The following is a 17,719-nucleotide window of genomic DNA, read 5'->3' on the forward strand; positions in this document are numbered from 1 at the left end:
TGTGGACACTTCGAAATTTGCAGGACTACACATACCCAGGGCTAGTGCAGTAGACAGAACTTCACTTGTTTGCCATACTATGAGCCTATTCTGTAAGCGTTTGGGTTCCTTATTTATTTTCTTATGCCATGTCTGTGTTCCATACCGTAATGTATATGTTTTATGCTACTATTTACATGTATATTGTGGGAATTTGCGTGGCAGGGGATCGCAGGTCATTTTCCATTTTTACGATTGTTGCAGGGACACGACTGTCCAATCAGGGACTGTCCATGGCACTTTGGGACAGCAGGTAACCCTGGTGACCATGCCCATGTCGCTGCTGGGGTTTCCACCTTTTCCATTTTCCGATCTGAGATATTTCCGGGACTCACATCTGCCTTTACAGGCCGACACATACAAACGGTCACTATATAGCATAGAAATTCACTTGTTTGCCTAAATAATTTGCTTATTATTGTGGCAATTTCCTTGCTTATTCTGTTTATTGTGTCATTTCGGTATTTCTGTTACAGAAATAACCAATTCATGCTACCATTACATTACATACGGGATATCATTGTGTCCTACAATCGTAGCACATCAGCCATTTCTAATACGTTTTTCGGGACACAACTGTCCATGGAGAGACTGCCCCAACCAAAGTGGGACAGGTGGTGACCTTAGTCGCTGCTCCTATGTCGGTCGCGGCGCTGACATGCGGCTGTACACCTTCTCTGAGTGTAAACACTGACAGTGCATTGCGGACGGCGGTCTTATGCGTATCCTTTGCTCCTTGGACGGGTACACTTATGCCTTCGTGGCTTCTATTTGCTTCTCCGTTAATTTGGAACGGGGACTATGTTGCGTACTGTACGTGCGTTTCATTCTGCACGGGACCTGGCTGCTGCCATTACTATTGTGGGCGGACCGTGGCTGTCAGCACATTAGGTTGCTCACCTCATGCCGGCTTAGACACGCCTCCAGACGCATCCTACCTGGGCTCGCTCACGTACACTACGCACGTGTCTGTGATTCCGGTGCACTCTCATTAATATGTATATGGCGCTACTGCGCCGGATATTCCATGCACCGCCGGCGCAGGCCTTACACCGGCCTTGCGCCGAGCTTCATGAATCCCGGGGAAAGTCCACACTTTTTTTCAATAATTGTAATGGGATTTTTTAGATCCACCTAATCCACTCAAGCAAACCTTTTTTCTGTGGATGATAGGTGATAGTTTTTAGTTACTTTACTCTGTAGCATCTAAACAACCATGTCAGAAGGTCAGACATGTTTGCCCCTCTGTCCTTCAGTGTTCCGAGGAGGAAACCCACTCTTTTGAACATTTCTAACAAAACATTTGCCACATTTTCTGCCTCAGAAGTGAACAAAACCTTCACTACAAGGTATCTGGTAACATAGTCTATCACCATCAAGTTATACATCTTATCTGTGATGGCTAGAGTACTAAAAGCTACCAGAATATCCATGTCCACCTTCTGAAACATCTCCTCAGTAATGGGCAATGGCATCAAAGCAGCCTTAACTTTATCCCTTTCCTTGTCAACTTATTGACACTGCTCACATTTCTTGCAAAACTCTCTCACATATTTGGCAATGTCTGGCAAATAAACATTTTGCATTAAGTCTCCATTTTGTACATTTTACGTCCAGATAACCTGAAAAAGAAAAATCACAGACTTGTCCAGAAATATTTGACTGTAGTCTCTTCAGATTATCACCTGCTGTTACTTCTTCCTCTAGCCCTGCTTCACAGGTCCAGTCTCTGGTGAGTAATCTCTCATCCTTGTATGCAGACTTTTACTGCTCATCAGAATCAGAAGCCTCCTTAGCTAACTCTCTTAGGTTCAGTAAGCTGAGATTTAAGAATTGTGCCTGTCTGAACTCTTTCTCTCTTTGTGGTCTTTGCAAGTTCCCTTTCCATTGGAAGTCTAGTATCTTTTAACAGCCATGTCTCAGACCGAGGCTTGCTGTTACCAACAATAGCTTCCACTGAAGTGACTCCTTCCAGAAGAAACTCAGTATCTTTTAACAGCTGTGGCTCAATGGTAGGCTTGTTGTTACTGGCTAGTTCTTTCTCTGAAGTAGCCACATCAACAACCTGCACTGGAGTTGTGGCCTCTTCCTCGGTCTCCCTCTGCAACCTTGCTCACATGATTGCCTCCATGCTGTCTGCTTGTAATTGCATGGACAAAATGCACTGAGTCTTCAAAGTCTTTAACTATTAGATCATTTACTAGGATATCATCAAACACTACCACCTATTTGTTTCCTTTCCCCCAACCTAGTCCAACTGATTCTGGCCAGTGGTACTTCATAAGGTGCCCTGATCATGGTCCTACAGGATTGGGCTGTCAAGGCAGGTAATGTTCTTCTCTAACAACTGCAGTTTTAATAGTAGTTATTTCTGATGCAGAATCTCTCTCAGTAATAGTCTCTTTACTATCTAGCAGGCTAGAACATAAGGTCTTGTGATAACCTGAAGCAGTCACAGTTTCAAGACAACCCATAACTAACTTTGGTGCCACCTTTATTAGCTCCCTCATAAGATCCCCACCTTCATTAAATCCCCACCTTGATTCTGTGGACGTTTGGACTGTTCATGGCCCACTTGGTTACACTAGAAATATTTAACCCCAAGACATTGATATATACTGGAACTAGCAGCTTCCATCTTTGCCTGTGGAATGTGCTGTGTTGTTTGAAACTACCGCACGGGTTCTATGCCCTACTAGCTAACTAGAAGTCACCATTTTTCCCATCTCTTCAGAACTGTTACTTTCCCAGTCTGTCAATTATATTGTTATATCTACAGGAAAAGTAGTGGTTGCTTTTGCACTTATAATAAGGAGTCCCAACAGGTCAAAATAGTAATTTGTTATCCATTCATCCACTTATTAAAGTATTTTCTTATTTCTGCAATAAAAGTGCTTACACATTCTTCTGATTTTCTTCTGTGCTCTCTAAACTTATTTCTATATATTTCAGGTTTGAACATAAAACTTTCAAAAACAGATTGCTTTAACAGATAGTCCCACTAGGCTAGTAGCATCTTTTCAGCAGAGACCCAATGTAGTATTCATAACACTAGGGGAAATTTGTAAACGGAAGTTGGCAACATCCCTTACTCTTTTTGATAGATGCCATAGGATTTTTTACATCCAAATGAACTACCAGCAACTCAGGCAAATGGAGCCTCAGTTTAATGTCTCAACTAAATGATGAAGTCATTTGTTTGAAGGTAATGTTTGCTTGAGTTTGGAGTGTGTGGAGTTAAACAGGCAACTTTCAGAACCAGCTTTGCAAAATGTTTGTATTTCTGGCTTACCAGTCTACAAAATGTCTTTAAGTTTTGCCACATTATTACAAGTACTTTTGAAGAGGATAAAATTGCAGTGGGGGTTGGGTTCACAACTGTGGCATATATGTTTGAAGAGTGTTCCTGGCATATGAGGTCCAGACTTTTGCAGACTGTCCATATTTCTATCTCACATTTTTTAGTCTTTTCTTAAAAAAAAATAGTGGAGGATTCAAGTCACTAAATGCCACTCTTCTGAAGTTCAGAGTTCAAAGTATTTAGAAAATGCGTGCAAATGCAAAATCTGTTATGAAGTGCACATTTTTAAGCATATAAGACCAAGATTTAAAATTGCAAAATCTGTTATTCTACCAACTTTTATGACCTTATAAGAGTAATATTTAAAATCTATTCCTGATGTTGGTCCTTTGTATCCCAATCCCCTAGGTTTTTTTTTTTTTTTTTGCCTGTGTAGAGAAGTCTAGCACTACAGGGGTATGATCCTGGTTTCATCCCATATTGCCCATTGTAGAAGATAGGATTCTCTGGTAAATCACTGAACATTTAAAAAAAATGTTGAGAGGGCAAAGAGGGGACTTTGCAGAGTGTACCTAGTTGTCTCTTAATTTTTCCTGCTCTTGGAAATTTTTTTTTCGGTAGATAACTGTTGATTAAAGTGGAATGGAAACATGTCAGTAATGCTGCTGATATGTATCTCCCAGCTACTCAGCATTTTGCAGTGTACCTGATTTAGCCTCAGTCTCATCATGCCCCTGTCCCTCATAATTTTTGATTTGTTGTGTTAAAGGGAAGTTGCTTTTGGAGTATGGGGAAAAATAAGGTAACCGTCTTTACCATGTTGCAAGTATGGCAAAGTAACAAGCTAACAACCTTTCACAAACACCAGGAACCAAGAGTGGACACGGTTACAATAAAGGCTGTCTTCCAAAATCACAACACCTCCAATAACTCCACCAATATACAAGGCTCAAAACGATAGAAATCCCACCAGTGATAATATGACAAAAACTTTTATTGGACACTGACAAATGAACACTAAAATATAACGAATATCCAGGATAGGATAGAAATAGGATTAAGCGCTTTCGTCTCCCACTGGAGACCTCATCAGAATCCAGTGGGAGACGAAAGCTCTTAATCCTATTTCTAATTCATATACCATTCAGTTATATTGTGGATATTCGTTATATTTTAGTGTTCATTTGTCAGTGTCCAATAAAAGTTTTTGTCATATTATCACTGGTGGGATTTCTATCGTTTTGAGCCTTGTATATTGGTGGAGTTATTGGAGGTGTTGTGATTTCGGAAGACAGCCTTTATTGTAACCGTGTCCACTCTTGGTTCCTGGTGTTTGTGCGAGTATCTACTAAATGGTGACTGGTTGCTTTTTCTAAGCTAACAACCTTTACCACAACAAATTATAAGTTGCTATGAGGGACAGGACTAAGGACTAATTGCTGTGAGTTGGTAATGAGATGCCTCCTATAATTAAGGATGCCAGGTTAAAGGTATCAAATTCGATTCCTCCTACCTTCAGCTGCTTACTACGGGACTATTTTTAACCACACAGTACTTGATGAACACACTTGAAAATGTACACCTTGGTGGGCTTCCCTGGTTGGCAACATTTACACAAAAATCCCTAAGGATTCCACTTAGTAAAACTAAACATTAAAATGCCATTGCCCGAAAATCCATGTTGATGCAAAACCTATTCTAGTACCTTTAAGTGAATTAGGGTAATTGTCCCTGAGTTTTGTTGCCCCCTCCCCATTATTTATTCCTTTGTCACGATTCTTGACTAAAGAAGTTGAGAGGTATGGATGACTGCCTTTATTTGCTGGAGTGTTGAGTTCTTGTGCTAACTGCTTTACTATAGCTTCAGGTTGAGAGGGTGGAGGTTTGCACTGGGTTGCACTTTTCCCTCAATTGTCTCTGACTCTGCAGAACATTCATTATTTTTTCAATATCATTTATGATCTGTTCATCATGGAATGTGTGGTTTTCTGGAAAATTGTTGATTGCTGCTAGTAAAGTATTGAATTTCAGACATAGTATTACTTCAGAAGTACAAGCAAATGAATAACCTCTTATACCAACTTTCCACATGTATGCAGTATGCAAAATCTGTCCCTAATTTGGGGTGTTTGTCCCCCATTACATTTTGTACCTCAGTCTTGTGGACTCTGTTAGAAGAGTATGACTTGTATATCTTCAGTAAGATACATACACTGCCATTAGGAATGCAGTTTAAAACAGCCTGTTTTATGACATCTGGGCCTGTGTCACTGTTTTAATTTTAAGGGAGAAAAAAACATTATGGGAAAAAACTAATTATTGAAAATTAACCTGATTTATCTAGTGGGTGAAGTTTGAATTTGTGCATAATTCATTAGTGTGTATGCATACTGTGCATAGACTGCATATTTGAGAGGCTTATGTTTGTTTTTCCTGTATCTGTTTGTGCTGAGTACTTGAAAAAGTAACCTACTATAGTTGGTGTGTGTGGACAGGAGGAGTTTTTAATCTGTACATTCTTCACTGATTGGTGTATATGTGTTGGTAAGTGTGCATATGCTTGTATATTAAGCATATTATAGATTTCTCCTCATTTACACGCATTTGAATTATTTGCAAAGCTAGTCATTCTGACTTGGTATGCATTTCTGAGGTGTGTGTTTGGAATGCTGTTACAGTTGCTGTGCATAACTGAGTAGTGGAGGGGAGATTGTTGAGAGTGATTCTTTGCAGTTCTGATGCAGGTCAGTTTGATTCCTTCCACCTTCAAGCTGCTGCCTACACTGAAACACACTGCATTATCAAATGGTAACAACATTTCTTCTGTTCTTCCACTGTGATCCCCTGGTTTTCTCCCTGCACTGACATTGACTTCTTTTGGGCTGCAAAATGGTAATTACTTAGTCATGTAGTAGTTATGTGGTGACTTGTATGGTTCTGTTTTTTGGCTTGCACTTTTTGAGATTTTCCACCTGCTGTGATCAAGTGGAGGCTCATGTGACAATGTAATGCAATTTCAGAGTTCTAGTCTTGCTCCAAACCTGCTACAGCAGAGAAGACTACATCTATTAATGCATAACATTCTCATTGGTGCCCATACCTCTCAACCTGGAAACATCAAAAATCTGGACAAGGCCCATGAAAAATAGGTACAAATCTGTATGCTGATTAAAGTAAAATTTGCATACATAATTATGTAACCCCACCCACTCCAATGGAATTGTGGGATATCAACATTCAAATGCAAACTGAAGAACAGACAACCAATATATGGCACCAGAGTCCCCCTGCAGCCATTCCGATGTCCCATTACCTGGCTATTTCGCCCCATTTACCATAAACACTAATGTGTGCATACTGCTTTACTTCTACAATGATTATTTGGATTTTATGTTTACATTTTATAGCACAATGTTCAAACACTAATTGATATCTGTTAAACAAAGCAATACTGTCTCACAATGAAAATAGACTTGGCATTACAACTTCTCTGACCTTGAAACTCACATTCATTGAAACAGCATTGAAACTCACACCACATCCAAAGAAAATGCATCTGGCCAGTGGTGGATAAAGATTACCTTTGGGCTGTTTTCAAATCATAGGCCCCTTGCACACAAAACAAGAAACATACATGCGTTCTTTGATACACATTCCTGACTTTATTAAATTATATTACTTGTTTAATAATACAGCACACTTGTTAGACTTAAGTTAGAGCGCATTTTACATTATTTTCCAGTAGGCAATGAAACAAGATGCATGAACCAATAATGGCAAAAATGCCCAATTCAGAACATTTCCATCGTAAAAGTCACTCTACTTCCACACAGACACACACAAACACACACACACACACACATATATATATATATATATATATATATATATATATATATATATATATATATTATATACTTATATATAAATAGAATAACAGTAGTGTAAGCCATAGGCATCTTGCACAACTTCTCACACTTATTTACAATTTCAGGGGGGTTTTTTTTGGCGGGGGGAGGCCAAAATCCAGGGACACATTTTAAACATTGCTTGTATAATTTTGGAAAGTTGCTAGAATAAAGTGTTGTATTACCACCCTGCATTTCACTGCCAAGTCTTGAACCCCGGACGCTGTGCACTACAGTCAGAGCAACATACCACCATGCCAAATCAGCAGCTTCCTGAAAGATAGGAAGACTGAAACTTAAATGGCTATCATTTACTGAATTCAGTTCTCATCTCACCATAGCTCTCAACCTCTTAGCACAAAAATCCTGGACAAAGCCAATAATGGGGGAATACAGAATTCAGTTCTCACTTCTCACCATAGCTCTCAATGTCTTAGCACAAAAAACCCAGACAAAGCCAATAATGGGGCATACAGTCCCAAAATAGGGACAAATTTCAAACAATAATCTTATAAACTTAGAACATTGCTAGAATAAAAGGTTTTGTATTGCCATTTATTTTCTGAAGAATATGAAGTCTGAAATTCAAATGCCTGTCATTATTTAGTGAATTCAATCTTTCAGTGATTTGCCACAAAAATCCTGAAAACTACACATTTAATGAGGAACAGAACAAAAATATGAGGCATAGATTCACATGTGGTGGTGGCTAGGGACTTCAAGCTCTTTTTACCTTGTACCCAAAGTACAGAGTTTGAGGCTGAGTATCTTTAGCCACCAGGTGTAGTCACCTGGGGGCATTTTCACGCACATACACTGCAAGCCAGAAACCAGTGTTCAGATACCTCATATGAAATATGAGCATCTCCCAAGCAGCAGAAATAATCCGTTCATAAATACGAGCATCTCCTAACTCCCATAAATCTCCCAAGTAGCAAAAATGCATATAGTTTCCTTCTCGCTCGCAGATCCATATCTGTTCATAAATACTAGTGTATCCTAACTCTGTTCACATAAATACGATAGGAGGAGCATATAGTTTCCTTCCCGCTCACAGATCCAAATCAAACAGTGAGCCGGAAATGCGTGCCCTTGAGCTCAATTCTCAATTCCGACAGGCTGATGGAGCTGATGTCATCGCATATGATGACATCAGCTCAAAAAATGAAAGCAAAAAATTAAAAAGAAAAAATCGGAAATGAAGGGGTGCCACTCTGGAATCTTGACACCCCTTTATTTGGTCCTCAAAACTTGGTAAAAACCAAGTAATTCGGGACGGTTGGGCAGTATGTTGGTGCCTACTCATCTATTGAGGGTTTTTACATTAGTTAGACTGCTGAGGTTGAAATGGTAAAAGTTAATTACTAATTAAAGTTCATAGGATGCAGTACTTAGTGCATGATTGCACAGCAACTGAAGTTCTATGGAATTATCTCATGTTCATCAGCAGCAAGCAGCAGTGGTGTACTTGGAAACTGCACCTATTTATCAGGGATATACTGATGTTTGATATGGCTTGTTGGATGGGTAATATACAGGGTCATGTCAGGGAGTTAAAGTAGCAACAGCTACCATGCTGCTAAGGGCCCTTTTGAGGTTAATTCTAGATTATTGTGTACTGATTTTCAAAATGTTACTTCAGAATACTTTTGGAGAGCAATCTAGGATGAAAGGAAGTTAGACAACTTGTCTTGTGTCTCTCTTGATTCTTTTCCCCAAAGGTACTTATCAAATTGTTGTCCACTACTAAGAAAAGAAAGACTGACAGGGAATGTCATATTTTCAGATGTTTGTGGTCTGAGGAGTGTTTTGTCATTGAACACCATGGTATAATGTATGTTTAATTTGTCAGGAAATAATCGCTATGCCCTTGGAGTACAACAAAAAACACCATTATACTACAAAGCATGCAACTAAATCTGACAGCATCACTGGACAACTGAGAACTGACAGAGTAAAAGCCATGAATCCAGCTATTAGCAGCCAGTAGTCACTTTATACACTCACAAGCCAGGGTACTGAAGACCCAATTAAAATCAGTTATTTGATAGCAGAATTAATAACAAAAAGAGGGAAATTGTTTTCAGATGGAGAATTTGTCAAAGACTGCCTTAAAATATTCACAGATGTGGCCTGTCCAGAAAAAAACAATTAACAGAGGGACATCGGAGCTTCTCACATCAGACCATTGCAAGATGAGTGGAGGACCTGTCCTCAAACATCGAAGATAATCTTTGTGAAAGACTAAAACATTGTCAGTTCTTCAATTTGGCACTTGATGATAATATCTATGTTTGGGGTGACTACATTTGCCTGAGGAGTTACCAAATCTTTTGATACGCTGGAAGACCTCATTCATATTTGTTGAATGAAGGGCACAGCAACAAGAAAGGACATTTTTGATCAAGTGAACAGGTATTATAAAGCTCAGTGAGGCAATACTCTGAGAGATTATGAATGGTCATGTTCCCCTCATGACAGGGAAGCAAAATGGATTTGTAACTTTAATAATGAAGTCATCACCACAGGAACTCATTGCACATCACTGCATCCTCCATCAAGAGAACACGTGTGCCAAAACACTTAAAATGAGAGAGATCATGGAAAAGGTCATAGCAACAGAAAACCTTTCTTAAAGAAGTGCTCAGCATGATGATGTGATTTACTTCTCTCAAGTTCAGTGGCTGAGCAGGAAAGCAATATTAGGCATGACAAAATAAAATCCTTCATGATCAACAAAGGTAAAAATATCACATTCTTGGAAGATTATTGGTGGCTAAATGACCTGACATTTCTTGTACACATCACAAAGTCATTTGCAGATTTTAATTTGAAACAACAGGGGAGGGATCAATTAGTTAGACTGTATAAATATCTAATTACATTCATTCAAAAGCTAGAACTGCTGCAGATGCAGATGCATTTGTCCAAATGGAAATTCTTACCCAAAGCACAAGACCCACTAATACAGCTGACTGTATAAAATACTGTGTCCTACTACCCGCACTCATTCTAGAAGGCAAATGTAGATGTGAGGACTTTCATAAACACCATAAAGAGATGAAGATCTTTGGAGATCCTTTTGTGGTTGATCCCTGCACTGATCCTAGATTTTTTAGAGATCTTTTTGTGGTCAATCTCTGCACTGATCCTGATACCATTCAGTTGGAACTCCTTGAGCTTTGCAACAGCAGTAACTTAAAGAGAGCCTTCACAGAGAATAGTATCCTGAATTTCTACAGCAATTATGTTTCTATAGAAATACATTTAATATAATAAAGAATATTATAACATTTTTGCACATTTTGGCAGCACATACTGCTGTGAACAATTCTTCTCCAGAATGAAGTGTGTAAAAAGCAAATTGAGATCTGCTATCACAGATACACATCTGGAAGATATATTCTGTATGACCACTTCTGGTGCAGACATAGACCACATGTGCAAAAACAAGCAAAGTCAAACATCCCATTAACTGATTTTGTAGGTCATGTCTGAAAAATGATTTTAATTCTGTCTTTTGACAAATCTTGGTTTGCACAGTTATGACATTACTTGAAAAATACATTCATGTGTATTTCCACCATTACATTTGCAGTGTTGTAGCAAGCATGCTTTCATGTGTATTTACACAAATATATTTGTATGTTTATAGAGGGGATACTTAAAAATTACTTTTATGTGTATTTGCACATTTACATTTGCACTTTTGTAGTGAGGATACTTGAAAAAAAGTATTTGCACCAACATTCTTGTACTGCTGTAGAAAGGATACTTAAAGTGTTTTCATGTGTATTTGCACCTTTACATTTGCACTATTGTAGCAAGGATACTATTTGTTTAACATTACCTTGTTAGTTGCAAGTTTAATTTTCAGCTATCAAGAACACAAAAAATGAATTTGAAATAACCAATGTTGCCATCTGTTTTGTTCCATGAGTGAGGCACACCTCCTTTGACTGTCGTGGGTATACAAAGAAAAACATCTTCAGTTATAGTAACGTAACCCCCAAAACCTTGCTAAGTATGGTTAAGTGTCCCATAAACTAAAAAGGTTTGCACAGTTATGACATTACTTGAAAAATACATTCATGTGTATTTCCACCATTACATTTGCAGTGTTGTAGCAAGCATGCTTTCATGTGTATTTACACAAATATATTTGTACGTTTATAGAGAGGATACTTGAAAATTACTTTTATGTGTATTTGCACATTTACGTTTGCACTTTTGTAGTAAGGATACTTGAAAAAAAGTATTTGCACCAACATTCTTGTACTGCTGTAGAAAGGATACTTAAAGTGTTTTCATGTGTATTTACACCTTTACATTTGCACTATTGTAGCAAGGATACTATTTGTTTAACGTTACCTTGTTAGTTGCAAGTTTAATTTTCAGCTATCAAGGACACAAAAAATGAATTTGAAATAACCAATGTTGCCATCTGTTTTGTTCCATGAGCGAGGCACACCTCCTTTGACTGTCATGGGTATACAAAGAAAAACATCTTCAGTTATAGTAACGTTGCCCCCCAAAACCTTGCTAAGTATGGTTAAGTGTCCCATAAACTAAAAGGTTGGACACGCCATCCAGTACTTACCTATGAACCTATGAACTGTTGTGCACAGTGTACTGCTATATGCATACATTGTGGCTAGAAGGATGTATGCACTTTTTGTTTGACTGAACTGTTTTTCAGACTACAAAAATTCAGTTTACAATATATAAACATCTCTGCAAATCAATTATATATGTGATAAATGGGCATTTAATCCTTCCCAATGTACACCACTCTCTCAGGTTGTGACTAGCACTGCCACACCTAAATGAGTTTCATACTGTACAGAGTAATCACCAGCTCCTTTAACTTAAACCTGGCCAAGATAATTTTGCACGTGCACAGACACACACACACACACACACACACACACACACACACACACACACACACACACACACACACACAGTACATTGCATTTCACTGGAGGGGCTAATGCAGCTTTCTATCACCAGTGATCCTTTTTATATCTTTCTATATCTTCTTAGTAATGTTGCTATCAGCTAGATCAGTCTAACACACCAAGTCTAACACACCAAGACCAAACCTGCTGTAATATACATATCTGATAGCAGTAGCTTTTTATTATTTTTTTTACTTGTTAACCATGTAATCTCACTGTGTAAAAGTGGCAACCTCAAAACATAGTTCAGTGAAATGGTATATGATGAAGCTTTAAATAAATACTAAATTGCACTACAAATGGAAACCTGACATGCTCCGGCAGTGTGTATGCCTAAATTACTACCTAGTTCCATAGTTTTGGACAATCCAAAAGGAATAGTGTATTGGAAACTAGAAGCAATATAAAACAGACTGCACATGTTTGCAAATGATAAATGATATGGCACATGCCACTCTGTGGCTCTAGACAGCTTAGGTTCATAGGTTCATATGTGTGTACTAGGCTAATGGCCCTGGAGCCTATATAAGCCTAGCCCAAGAAGATTCCCTGGCATCATGCCACCCAAAGTTAGTTCCCAATGCCCCTGTCAAGCAAGGCCACTGAAGTGACCCCCGGGGTGAACTTCCTATTGCCATTCCACTCGTTAAGATTTCTCTTAAAGAGGGCCAGTGAAGTGCTCTGCTTGATGTGAATGGGAAGTTTGTTCCAGAGTATTGGAAGTCTCTGGGTTAGGAACCTGTCCCTCCACCATGTTCTGTTTATTGTGGTAATGAGGTTTAGGTCCCTGGAACATGTGGCATGGAGGGATTGGGATTTCTTTCTGTGTAGCATATCTAGCAGCTCTGGGTCAGACATGGCTTTGTAGGTCAAGCAGAGATCACCTCTAAGTAGGCGATAAGAGACAGAGTATAGCTGGAGTTTTTTTAATCTGTCCATATAGGGCATGTGTCTAAGGCCTAAGATCTTTGATTTCATGTTGGGTTGATCTGAAAATTTGGAAAACAGGGTTAATTACCAGCAGTTTCTTTTTAGACACTCTCCTCAATACAGAAAAAATATGCTTTTACTTTGATAATTTGGTGCAATAGCATAAAATGGGAAGGCAGCTCCATTCTTTGATATATTGTATTCTAAGCAAACTTAATGTCTGTACTAAACAGAAGACATGGTTACCAGATAAGAGTTTGCTTTCCAGTGAAATAAGCTCCCTAATCATGTAGGATAAATCATTAGTTGTTTCAGAAAAGCTGTAAAAAAGCATTGCCTCTTTTATCAATATGTCAAAAATATTCCACAAACTAGAATTCTTGTTCTCTTTAATGTAGGTTTCCATAGCACAGTAAGCCTCCTTTCACCTCATCCTGAACAAATGCACTATGTCCTTGAGTTGTTAACCTATGACCCTCCCCTCCCCTAAGTGCAATCATCCAAAACTGAGTAAACCTCAGCACTTAAAGTATTCTGGTGAATTAAGTAGGAGTGGTTAGCTAGATACACTTTATTTGTTTTAAGATAAATTATTATCAATCTATTTATTTTATTTTGTATTATGGTAAAATAAACTGTCTTGCTTTGCTTGGTTTCAGCCCCAAATCATTTATATTCACATAACCTATTCATTTGATTTTTAACTATTTACCTTTTCTCATTTTCAATATACTTGAACAGATATACTCTTCTGGAGCTTTTCTCCTAAAGCCTCTTCTGAAAATGGATTTTGCCAAGTAAGGCTAACAAGTACAACAATAAATAAACTAATTAATTAACTGGAAATTTCAAAAGTTGATATTGGCCGGCTGTGGTTGTATTACTACACTGCCCTTAAGGCTTACTTCTACAGTAATCCTGTAACATTTGAAGTTCATTAGAATGTTCCATAAACAAAAAAATCATTCTGGGTATGCTTCCAGCCTATGTGAGACCTTTCCTCTGACTACCTTTTAGGAAATGTGTACCAAATGACATGAAACTTCTTGTAACTAAGCACTAGCCAACTTAAAGCTATATCCACCAACATGCTACGTCCCACTTAATTCTAGTTAAGCAGTATGCTTATTTGACAGCTATATTATGTGACTGCAAGCATTTATACAACTACAGGCATTATTGTTATTGCCCATTTTAAATCAACTTTACACTAAGCATGTGATTTTTTTAAAAAATAAAAATCAGCTCTTTTTCACATTTAGTACATTCCTCAATAAATACAGATGTTCTACTTTTTTATATCACAATCAGCTTTGAAAATGTTCATATATCTGGCCAGTTTCAACAATGGTCTTACAAATCTATAGCAATTGATTGGGCTACTCTCTCTCAATAGTTAGCCTTCCTTTTGGGAAATTTATCGCTGCCCCATAACTTTATCTGGGTACACAACCAGAAAAGACTCTCTCTGCAGCTAGTAACAATTTTGGTTGCACATCTTCATCAATCTTTGAAATGTTTGTTTTATAGAAATGTTTACAATTCCTCCTATACAGCTTCCCATCTTCCACATTCCCTAGTTTCCTTTCATTTTTGCCTTAAAAGCATTTCTATAACTGATGATTTTTCTCTATCATTTCCTTTAATTTTCTATTAAATTGAGATATCAGTAAGATACGTAAATCAGGTATTTTTTTTTTTTCACCCAGAACCGACTCCAGGCAGTCCAATGTATCACAAAATACAATGCTGAAATAATAAAAGAAAACAAACACCTAGTAAAAATCTGCAAATGTCTTTCCAGCCTTATGACCTAACAGCTAAACTTGTGAAAGTCTGAGTCACTGCAATAGGGTATTCCCATATTCTAAAATGTTGATATGGCAATGCTCTTACCTATAGATACTGCTCTTTCTCACAAGAGTTTTCACTGTTCTGATAGCTCTCTCTGGGCTGCAAATAATGCATATTGGACATATATCTGAATTTCTACTCATGCAAAGAACAGAAACAAATCTATGCCCAGTCAATTCCTTTGTCTTTCCAGAATGGTAGCATATTTTCCTTTGCTACTGTAATATTATTTGCACATAGCACCACTCAGCATTTGTTCTATTTTAGTCAACATTCTCATCAGTATATCATATTTTCTGTACTTCCTTTGTACTTTATTACTACAGATATGATTCTTGTCAAGCAGTTGTCTTCTCAGTTGATTGCAACTACTATTTTGAAGGCATTGCACATTACGCAATGGGTACAACATAATTATTCACAGAAAGCAAAATAAGAATGAATGTATTTTTTAATTGTGAATTTTGCTCAGGGAAGTCTCTCACTCTAACTTCATTCAGCAACTGACTTTCTAAGTCAGTATTAGAGCACCTCTGGGCTTTTTTAATTCTGTCATTGTAACTACATTATCTAAGGAATCTTTAATTCTTCTAGCAAATATTCATGCCTCACAAGTAAATATTATTTGCTTGATATATTTGGTAAGTATATTACCTTAGCTGGCCTAATTTCACTTTCAGACTATACTTCTGTAAATTAAGTAACCTCCCCTGTAGTGTTGGATTTTCCTTGTATGTAGATTTTGCCGGAGTATGTTGTCTGTTTCTATTTGATCATCCAAAGGCATGGAACTTCTCACATCTATACACTATTGCTAACAGTTCTTTTTTTCTGTACACATCTGTTCTATGCATTAGTAAATGCTCTTGAACCCTAGGAAAGTGATCTATTTTGTTATAGTCATAGTTCCTATACCATTCTGACTGGCCTCTATTTACAACATAACTGTCTTTTTACATCATACTATTTTAATGTCTGTGCATTTGATACTATGTTATTTAGATTTTTCAGAGACCTTTTTCTAAGAATAGTTCAATTCTCAGGCTAAATCTTGCTCTAACAGTTCTATCAAGAGTCTTAGGGCCAGATTCTACAAACTTCACAGAATTTGGTAGATTGAGCCAAGTTCTGTGCAAGATTTGCAGTAACTAAAGTAATATGCAAATGTGTCCCAATCTAATGAGCATAACTCAGCACAATGTGGTCACAACAAATCAACAACAAGGTCAGTGCAAGTACATTCAAGTGTTGGAAAATTAAATTACCACGGAAAACTCATCTGTAAAGTGATATGTCTGTATTATCAATTCACATGTGTGTACGGTAGACAATCTCAAAGGAACATGTCAGTAATATGTGAAAAACACTACCGAGCACAAATATGCATCAGAAATAGTCCCATAAGATGACAAATGTCTGGAGTACATTACATCTATCATCTCAAACCGCAAGGATACATATAAGCATACACATTATCATTTGTGGAATCTGTCAGAGTCAGCAAAAATTTAAATAAAAAATTATAAATTAAGATGAAGTGGAATCCACAACCACATCACCAGTGCCAACAACAGCTAACAATGGGTGAGGGATATGTGTCGTGAACACAAATAATACACACACTCAAGGAAATATATTGATGGCAAAGCAGATGTGGCATGAGGGTGAAGAAGAGAGGCACACAAGAGGGATAACAGAATAGGAAGATCAGAGGGATGGTCAAAGGAGCATGGGCAAATAGTTTTGTTGGTAATAGGCCCCAATTTTTTTTTAGTTTTTAGTGAATATAAGGTATAGAAAAGACAAAGAAAGAGGAGGAGGGGACAGTGTGTGTACAAACATACAAGTACTACATAACATAACACGGAAATGCAGGGGTAAAGGAAAGATGACAGTCAGGGTAGGGATGCATACTAGCCATGGTGCATCTCAATAATATATTATTAACCAATGCACAAAGCAGTGCTGAGATGTTGCAAACTGTGTGACAGTCATACAAAAAGGAGTATGACTGATGGTAGATGTTGACACAGGGGATTCCTGGCATTGCAGTAAACAATGGACATCAAACTTCAACCGCTAGGCTGTTGGCAGTGCAAGTATAAGTCATGCAACAACAAGCCTGATCAAATCCAGCCAAGGAAATGTAGGCGAGGAAAAGCAGAGGTCACATTAGAAACTCCAACCCTGCATGCAAAAGGCAAACAACTAAGCACAGTGCCAAGCAGTACTGCAGCAAAAGAGTAATGTGGCTGTGTAATAAACCAGTAACTATACAAACCACTAGGACACAAGAAATTGGATCCTGATGTCAAAGAAGACATTCCACGATAAAGGCAACACAAATGGTGTTCATGCAGTGACATCACACAAGCCAGACATACAAAAAACTCATCATGCATAACCACACAATTGACATGAAATGTGAAATTGCAAAGGAAATGGAACAGCATGTGTCCACAGTAGTACGTAAATCATCCCTGAAAAAGCTGTTACAGAAAAAAACATGACAAGTATATGCAACTGAAAGCACTGCACATGGATGTGTCCCCAACACAAGATGAACTGCAAGTCCCCTAAAAAAAATATGCAGCAAATGGACAACATCTGACACATGCAGTGTGTATTGGTGATGGCTATTAACATGTATGTGTGCACATGACAAAAACAACACAGTAATGTGCAACAGTTAAACAGCAGTTAGCATAGGTATATAACTAAAGTAG

The 17,719-nt window shown here is 37.9% G+C and overlaps 1 long non-coding RNA gene across 2 annotated transcripts in view; it reads right to left on the bottom strand.

Annotated features, from left to right (window-relative positions):
• Positions 1 to 17,719, bottom strand: part of LOC122791131 — a 1,637,998-nt gene that overhangs the window by 935,928 nt on the left and 684,351 nt on the right. The gene's annotated exons all lie outside the window — the stretch shown is intronic.

This window comes from Protopterus annectens, chromosome 1.part2 (genome assembly GCF_019279795.1).
Source record: "Protopterus annectens isolate FY-2018-M chromosome 1.part2, PAN1.0, whole genome shotgun sequence".
Classification (NCBI taxonomy): domain Eukaryota; kingdom Metazoa; phylum Chordata; order Ceratodontiformes; family Protopteridae; genus Protopterus; species Protopterus annectens.